Here is a 9151-nt window from a genome sequence, read left to right as displayed (position 1 = left end):
ATATAAAGAGAGACCTGTGGCAGAGTTAGGCATACGGCTTGGCCTGGCTGCGGCCCAAGCGCTACGAGCCAGATCGATGGAACTGTGTATATTGTAGTGTGTTGTCCGTAACGACGCCTTACCAGACCAATAAACGGCATTGTAACGCATGCAGGACAGCTTATGATCCGCAGGAAATTCGGCGCTCACGTTAAAGAACAGCTGTCAGTTTCATCGAAGTAGAACCCATGGTGCCTGCGCTGATGTGTGTATCATAAGCGAGTTTCACTAGCGTATCCCTACAGGTTCGATAAACCCGGTTCTGTTGCTTGCCGACTCATAATGGTACGTACGAATCGTTTAAAACCTGATGTGGGAGCGAATAGGCAGAAACCAACACTGATGTTAGACAACTAACAACACTACAACAGGTGCTAAACAAGTACCAACTCAACTTTTGCTGTAATACGTTTATTTGCGATCTGTGCAGTGTGGTTGGTTGGTGAGGGTTGTTGCAGCACGTTTGTCTAAGTTTATCTGATTCCCTGCTGTGTGGTGTGTGCCTTCATATTACCAACTATCAAGCTAGAGATAGTCAAACGAAATGGAAAGGCAGGGAGGTTAACCAAACGAAGTTAGGTTGGCTCTCTACACAAGGGGGGCAAGGACATATAATCAATAAGACGGAGAGAATGATGAAAAAGAATGCTCGTGTGATATTTAGGCAAGACTACATTTCTGAATAATTACGTTCTTTTTTATGCTTTTTGAAATCAAAACAGTAAGCAATAAGATTATCTGTGGGCCTGCTCTGCTATAGAAATCGTGTGAGTGGAGACTACGCAGAAGCAGCATTATTTATCCCAGTAATGTATTCATAAGTGTTAAATGTGTTTTATTCTTGCAGATTATGTTAATTTCAACCTTGTGGTGGGAATATTTTACTGAAAAAGTGCAGAAAGATCCAAAATGAAAATTTACATTACGCGTGCAGGGCACACTGTTCGATCATGACGCCCTACTGGTGGCGTAATCGCAAAAGCTACCAACGCTCTCCCTTTGCTTTGCTGGAAAGACGACACACTGCCCCATTCCAGCACACCACACACTTGATTTACTCACGTAATCTGCAGCATGATCTCTTAATGGAGTTTGCTGCTCCGGTATATACATCACAAAAAAAAACACCTGTCTTACGGCCCTTACACAAAAGGGTAGTTCATGAGACATTCTTGCTAGTACCGTTTCGTCATAATTTTATTATCACAATTGTTTGTCGCTCATTTTCATTGCACACATTTTATGTGGCTCTTATAATTTTAACGCCCTAAATGTTTTACCACCCTATAAGCCGCTGATATCAAAAAGCGCAAACAACGTTCCCGGCACCGACGGAGGTCTAGGAATATTGCTGCCGAATCTGGACCATCATAAAACGCAACGGACCAAGACACATTGTATGTCCAAACCACTAGCAACGAGTACCACAGATTCTGTTTGGTTTTATTTGCTGTTATTAAATGAAAGTTAAATACAACAAAACAACGCGCGTTAACATTGAACAGAAGTTCTGCAAAGAGGTCAGAATCATGCAAAATAGAGTGGTTTTTTCACACTCATTCTATGCGTTCTAAACGCAACGTGCGACAATTAAATCAAATATTTGTTGCTCGCATAGCTTGAAAGCCATTCAGCGTTCCAGTGCTCATCAATATTCCACAAAAATATGTGGTATCACACAACAGGCGCGCTATATTCATGCAACGAGAACATGGCATTACCGATGATGACAAATGCGTGTCAAAAATGAAAACAGCTCATGACTTGTCCCAAATTCTGGAACGTCCTATACTTACTGTTTCTTTGTTTAGTACTTGCTTCATTTTGACCCTAATAGTCCATTTTCAGTGTTCCTTAAAAGAAATAGAAGAATTTCGCTTCAAAAAGGGCAAAAAAAGAGTGGTTCGTACAGTGTGGCCACTCCCCCTTGTGAGTATGAGCCAAGATATTCTAGGCGACAAGACAAGACAAGAGTGGTTCAAAGTTCTGCTCATGACTCCTCTCTTTGTTGCTGTCTTGCCCTAAGCTTTCTATAAATGTTCTCGGTGTCTCGCTTGGCTGATTTCGCAACGCGTGGTTTTATGCACGTCCACTGTGTTTTCGGTCCGCTTTTGGCTGTATTAAATGTCCTTTATTTTTCAGTGTGATGGTGTTGTAACTGTGCACTTGAAGTTGAATGCGCGCCTCGGAGCTTGCATACGAGGCCTCGTCCAAACGCGTCGAGTGTCGCCTATGCGACCAGTAAGTTCACAGTTGTCGTGCCATCTACTCTGACTAACGTAAAATTTAGAGGAAGGCGAAGCGAATAGAAATGTGGCTCGCTTTGTGCTTGGCGAGTGAGCACATTCAATTGTGACGCCCTACATAAGATGATATTTGACGAATGTTTACGGGAATCTTGAACGCGAAGATCATTCCCATCGTGCGTGAGCCTCGGCGTTTGAACTACACAGTGGGGCACAGCTACGTCTCCTTGTTACATCTGTTTGAGCTATTGTCAGCTACGCTTAATTCACAATCACGCCTGAATCCTCAACTGCGTCTCTCATAATCATAGAGTGGTTTTGGGACGTTAAACCCCACATATCATCATCTGAATCCTCAACTTCGATTTGGAGAATTTAATTGATTTATTCGACAAACTTCTTGCTGGCGCCGGTATTGTAAGAAAAATTATATTTGGGTAATTATTATCATCCTTATCTTAGCGCAACACTTCAACTTTTACGCAAAATATTTTGGTGAAGGAAGTAGCATGCATTGTAGCTCAGCTCAGCGGCACTAAAATATGTTGCACCACTTCCATGTCCCTGACAGTTATTTCAAAGGCAATGGTTCATAAATTGACAAGATTGTTCGGTGGGCCCACAAACATATTATGAACTCACATAGCCTAGGTAAGTTCTGTTTATGACACAGGATCCTGCATTGTAGAAAACTCTTTGCAATTTCTTGTGCAGTAAAATTAACCACCTTTTCTTTTGCAAGTTTGCAAGATGTAGTTGTCTTGTAAGTATTTACCTCTGCTCTGTGTTGAATAGTTACTTTTTATTTTTCTAACTATAAAAAACAGTTCTTTGTATATAGTTATAGTTTTATCGACCACCTGATACGTATAGCAGTGCATGGGAGTCATTTTAACAAGCGCATATCACAAATCTATACCCTTCCCGGCAATCATTACATAGATGATAAAGCTCACTAACAGATTCTAATTGAAGGTAACGAAGCGCAAATTCACTAGTTAAAACAAAGTTTTAAAATACGGGGAACCGAAAAATATACGGGTGATTCGGTATACAAAGCATAAGCCTACTTTTCTTTCGTTCGAATTTATGCACTTACCTAACAATTGGAAAGCTTGCGAACTTTAGGACATACAACTTTTGGCCGATTTCTGCAAACACGCACTAGGTTTTGCGCTAAAATGCGACTGGCTAAACAGAGGTGTAGCCAGAAATTTCCATCGGAAATGAGGGCAGGGGGAGGGTTGAACCAACTTTGATGTGTATTATTGTGTGTGTTTTTTCTACCTATATACACATCTGAAAGACTGAAAAAATTTGAGGGGTATGATCCCTTATCCACTCCGTTCTTACTGCGATTGTGAAGCAAGACTTCCACTCGAAAGAAATGCCTCTGAACATTGCTTTGGAAGTTTTCCTTCAAGCGCTTAGTTTTTCGCTGGCAATGAGTTTACCACGTTTAAAACTTGGTTAGAACTGCTTACGTTAAAAAAGCTGCAAGAAAGTTTAGCACGCCCATACTTTTTGCTTCGTAGTTCTTTGTTTGTCATGATGGGCATTAAGGAATGTGCGCTCCGGCTTTCAAAGAGAGGCATTGCTCAACAATAGATCACATTTTTGTTACACTTCATGCAGATTCAGCGCGTATAGTTGACAGTGTCGTGGATACGTGAACTCGCTCGGGTAGATAGTAAAGAAGAAAGAATAGTCCAGACCGGCTGCAATTTTGGAGATGTGTTGTTTTCTTCGCAGAAAAAGTATGAAGCGTATGCAGTAATAAGGGGCCTTTGGAAGTTGGCACTTTTTTTTGCGACTACATTTGATTGACTTCGTACTTTTGCTTGGCTGACGCTCTTACCTCATTTGAAGACAGACGTAGTAAAGTCTGGGTAAAGTAACGCCTGTAATGAATGTCCCCAAGGAACTTGCTGCATTGGCTTGCTCGTTAAAAATGTTCCCTGCATTTCTCCTGCAAACTAAGTGGAGATGTTGCGACAGTTAAATAGTTACATTTATAATTTTTAGTGCAGCGCTCTCATTTTCATCTTCTTCAATATATTTTCTTTAATCTAACCTATCTTCAAAAATCCTATTTGTGGTAGCGGGTTTAAGTGTGCCAAAGTCCTCCGTCGGGACATTCATGGTAATGTGCACTCCACTTGGTTCCCCTTTCAAAAGTCTCTCTAAGAAGTATATCAGAGTTTGCAAGAAAGAACCACTCATATTCGTTTTTCTTGTGCTATCACGGGCTTCTCGTCATACGTGGATACTTGATTATTTTGATATACTAAATTATTTTAACACCTATATATTAAGTGAACGATTATATAGGATATAGTAACGAGTGTCACCAAACAACACGTCACCTAGTATTTTTATTGCACCAACGGTCCTTGTTGTTAAATCCTATTAGGACGAGGAGAAGTAATAGTTTTGTTTGAGTACAGGTCATAATATTTAGAGTGGTGTTTTTTTTTCTACGTTCCAGGAAAACATAGTCATCCGCTGCTTGCATAGTACATATTGCCAGTTTTCGCTTGTTGTCTTGTCAGCAAGCCACCCGACACAGCACTAGTGCCAAAGGGGTTCATTTGTCAGTTGTCTGAGAGACGCGGTTACATTTAATGGGATTGATACATCCTCAATTGTTAGCAAGAACAAAAAAAATGAATGGATGTATACACCTAACATTGATTAAAAGAATTTGATATAAGGAACAATAAATAAAAAGGATTCTCGCAGTATTTACATACATAGCACTTTAAAAGCTATGATCTTGATGTATTACTGAAATTACTCATCGAAAAAATCCACTTTACTCATCACCCTCCAAAGAGCTCGATATCAGCGTAGTCAACACTTGTTCAACTGAGCTAGTTCTTCTTCAGAAATTTCGTCTTTATTATAACATTATTACCGAAATCGTAAATAACGTGGTCGTTCTATTTTTTATATGTCTCAACAGGGCCACCATCATCACCGACCGTGAGTTTATAAGTCCAAAAGGCAGCGGAAACGGTGCAGCAAGATCTACATCGTTGACCACAAGGTATAGCTTACTGAAGAAGTCATCGTAGGGGATGAGTGCGGTGCCGTCTCCACTTGTGTTTTCGGTAATGGCTGGATGGCCCGAAAGTTAAACTTAACCGTAGGCCACCACGTGCATAAGATAATGTGCGTCTTATCACGCTTTTGGCCAAACGTCAAGCGATGTCCAATTATCTCGTAACCAAACCCTCGAAAAGGAAAAGCCGTCTTGACAAGCAGACAGCGTCACCTGGTTTTTGTGCCGTCTCCTTCTCGTCGCAATACCGCATCTGCCTCGGGGCTTTCCCGAAGAACAACGCTTGATAAGAACCGTACATCTCCGGTCACCCTGTAGAGTGGGTCAGACCCCACTCTGTACTCGTAATATCAGCTAGATGCTTTATTTACCTTCTTCACTTTTGCCCCATACTGTTACTTTCATCCCGCATTCCTTTTGTGGAAGTTTTTTTTACGACAGTAATTTGTGCATGAGCAAGAAGCGTAAGTGCCCGAGGGCAGTGCTCTAATGTTGTTGTTATAGCATTTATTACTTGGTTCTTTTTTCTCCCAAGTACTTCTTCTCTTTGTTTAAAGGACAAAAATTCTTCGGGTGACCAGGTCCTAGTCTTCAACGTGGGCCGATGGCTTTCCTTAATAGGTCCCTTCAAGGCACTCTTAAAGTAGTGCAAATGTTCTCAGTGGGTAATGCTAAATGTTTTAAGTCAATTGTATGGAACGAAAAAGACAAAGTTGTGTGCCTCCTGCATTGACCTAATCGCCACAGTAGTACACATTTGATTTTGCCAATGTCCATTTCTTTCAGAGGGCTCACAGCTGCTCCTACCTAGCTAAAAACTATATTTTCATAGCAGTATAGCTGTTAATAATCAAACTTATTCGATTCACAGGGGTAACACTTACGTTTGAACGCGCCGCGTGCGAAAGCCAACATATAAGATACAAAGCAGATCATTGAATGGCAAACCTAAAGCCGATGAATTGACACTGAAATTTCGCACGTACGCGTACACTACTTTGAGGAAGTATTGACATGAATTTTATGAACTTACGCGAATAAATTGCATTTGGGTGAAGCGGAACTGATGTAGGAAGGTGGAGGAGACTACACACATTGGCGCCAATTTTGTGGCCTTTTATGAAAGGTATCACAGAGTAGCCTTAATTACGTTCCTACAACTGAAAAAGAAGGCACGTTGATTTGAGGTTGCTGAATATTACGTCGAGGACGAAGAGTATAAGTAATAACGTTAGAAGAACGTGAGGGAAAGCTATGCTCCTAAGGTAAGCGCTAATATTGCGTGTAATTATGAGGACTCACGTTTCCTGTCACCCCAGCCTAACTCATTCTTGATCGCGCTCAGTATTTTAGGTGTGCAAATGAAGCATTTCAAGTATGCCAACGTATTTCAGATATGCAAATGAAAATTCTGCACCTACAAAATAATCCCCAGCATGAACCAACAAGCCCGATAGCACACTTTAATGAGCCAATGAAGCAGTAAGAATGCAATGCGACTCCTCAGAAACTTTAGTAGAAAAAAACTTAATATACAGCATTTATTTAAATTCTATGTTTGAGCCTTTTCTTTAAAATATATGTCACATTCTCTGGCCAAAGCATCATTGAAGCAACATGAAATTTTGTTCCAGGCATTCAACTCTTTATACTTGGACGTTAAGGAACCCTAGTCACCCGTAGCAGCACAAGCACTTGAAACACTTAAAATTGAAAGATTAAAAACCCTATATGTTCTTTTCACAGTCTCTAGATCAAAAATTCTGGCACATGTAGGGAGTTGTTGGTTGTAAATACTGGTGTGAAACGAACACTCATGTATTAAGGGCCAGGACTCAACCATGCTGCCTACGGTTCGCGCTGTTTCAACGCATGTATGTACAACCACAATTTCGGTGATATATATATATATATATATATATATATATATATATATATATATATATATATATATATATATATATATATATATATATATATACCAAAAAGTGGAGGATGGGCAAAATAAAAACTTTTTATTTTCATACGTTTCAGCTGGGGACCAGCCTTCATCAGGCCGCTGAAACGTAGGAAAAATAAAAAGTTTTCGTTTTGCCCGTCCTCCACTTTTTGGTATTTTTTCACTAAATCTAAGGACACCTTCTTTCACACACACACACACACACACATATATATATATATATATATATATATATATATATATATATATATATATATATATATATATATATATATATATATATATATATATATATATATAAATATATATATATATATATATATATATATATATATATATATATATATATATATATATATATATATATATATTACGGAATTTTTGCCTCCAAGCAGAGATACCTTTAAGAAGACAATGCAGTAGACACCACTAAGCCCACCATATTCGCACATTCATTCAGTGCACACAATGATGTTGATCGACTTCTCGTAATACTTGGCTTGAAATAGGAAAAATGCGCCATAAGCTGGTTATGTTGTTACCAACCAAAATGCTGGTAATGGCAGTCTGCTTCACATGAAACCAAGCTTAAAAGACGTGAAATGTAATCAGCTGATGACGACGCCCAAGGGCCACCAAAAAGTTTGTCAGTCGTACAGCTTCCGTTATTGGCCTCATGAGGCGCACTTTCAACGCCAAAATTATTTAACACCTGTGTGAGCACCCCATCTTTTCAACCTTTCTGCAGTGCAGAGCATTCAATTTAGTGTTCTGTATTGTGTCATTCTATACACCAAACCTGGCTAAAGGAACAGAAAGTGTACGAAGTATTCTTCCTAGCTGATGTTACGTGCATTGCTAGCAAGGTCTCTCAGCTTTTTATGCCTCTGTGCCTTATATTCCTGCTTGTCTTCTGAGCCATAATTCACGGAAACAGGTGCTGAGCTGTCAGCAGTACTCCATAAACGTAAATAAAGGGCTTCCGAAATGCACGGCTCAGTTCAGTGCCTGTTTTCTAAATAGGGCTTGTATACCACCATATGCCTGTGGAATTTACGCTGATCGGTTCATATTGTGCAGGAGTTCACCTAGCGGAGTGGCCAGACAACATATTATCAATGCAGAATTATGCTCTACAAATCTGATGTACGCTGCCGTTTTGGTTTTCTTTTTGCTTTTCGTACTGGGAATGTTGTTCTAATACGTATGATCCATATCACTCGTTCACTGTCACTCTACCCAAACTTGAATTTAGTACACGCAGATATGCCGCGCAACCATTATGTTTCCGGAGGGGCAAAACATTAGTGTTCTTGAGGCGAGTTATGATTTGTATGTCCCTGTTGTCTACCTTATTTTAGGGGCGAAGCTACTTAGAGTAGAGCCATGTCCCCTGTCCGTCGGCGTGACACGCTAGTACTAGAATCGCCCGGTAGAGGGCGTGGTGATGCCAACGCACGCTCTTGGCACGTGCTGCAGTCTGGCACGTGCAGCAGTCTTGGCACGTGCTGCAGTCTCGGCGCGCGGCTCTCTTTCGACAGCGGCGGTCATGGAGCGCGCAGCGCGGCAACGCAGTACAGAGTATCGGGCTCGCAGAGCGGCTGCAGCACGGCAGCGCAGACAAGCGGATCCAGACTTGCAGGCTCGCGAAGCTGCAACGAAACGGCAGCACCGGCAAAGTACGGGAGAATTCACGGTTAATGATCCCCCGGAGCTTCGCCCACTCGTAATCATTCCCTTCGTGGACATGCAGAAATTTTTTTTAAGCACCTACATCCCCTCCCCGCTACATTTGTTGAGTTTGTGTATACAACTGACAATTACGAATCTGTCTGCAAAAGT

General features: G+C 40.8%; 1 long non-coding RNA gene across 1 annotated transcript in view; it reads left to right on the top strand.

Annotated features, from left to right (window-relative positions):
- Nucleotides 1-5250: 5250 nt before the first annotated feature.
- The window catches only part of LOC142813931 (uncharacterized), a 28526-nt gene continuing 24625 nt past the window's right edge, over nt 5251-9151 (top strand). The window contains exon 1 of the long non-coding RNA XR_012894745.1: nt 5251-5334. This is a non-coding gene — a long non-coding RNA (uncharacterized LOC142813931). The remainder of the gene's footprint in view (nt 5335-9151) is intronic.

Source organism: Rhipicephalus microplus, chromosome 4 (assembly GCF_043290135.1).
Source record: "Rhipicephalus microplus isolate Deutch F79 chromosome 4, USDA_Rmic, whole genome shotgun sequence".
Taxonomy (NCBI): domain Eukaryota; kingdom Metazoa; phylum Arthropoda; class Arachnida; order Ixodida; family Ixodidae; genus Rhipicephalus; species Rhipicephalus microplus.
This window is presented reverse-complemented; position numbering and strand designations above follow the sequence as displayed.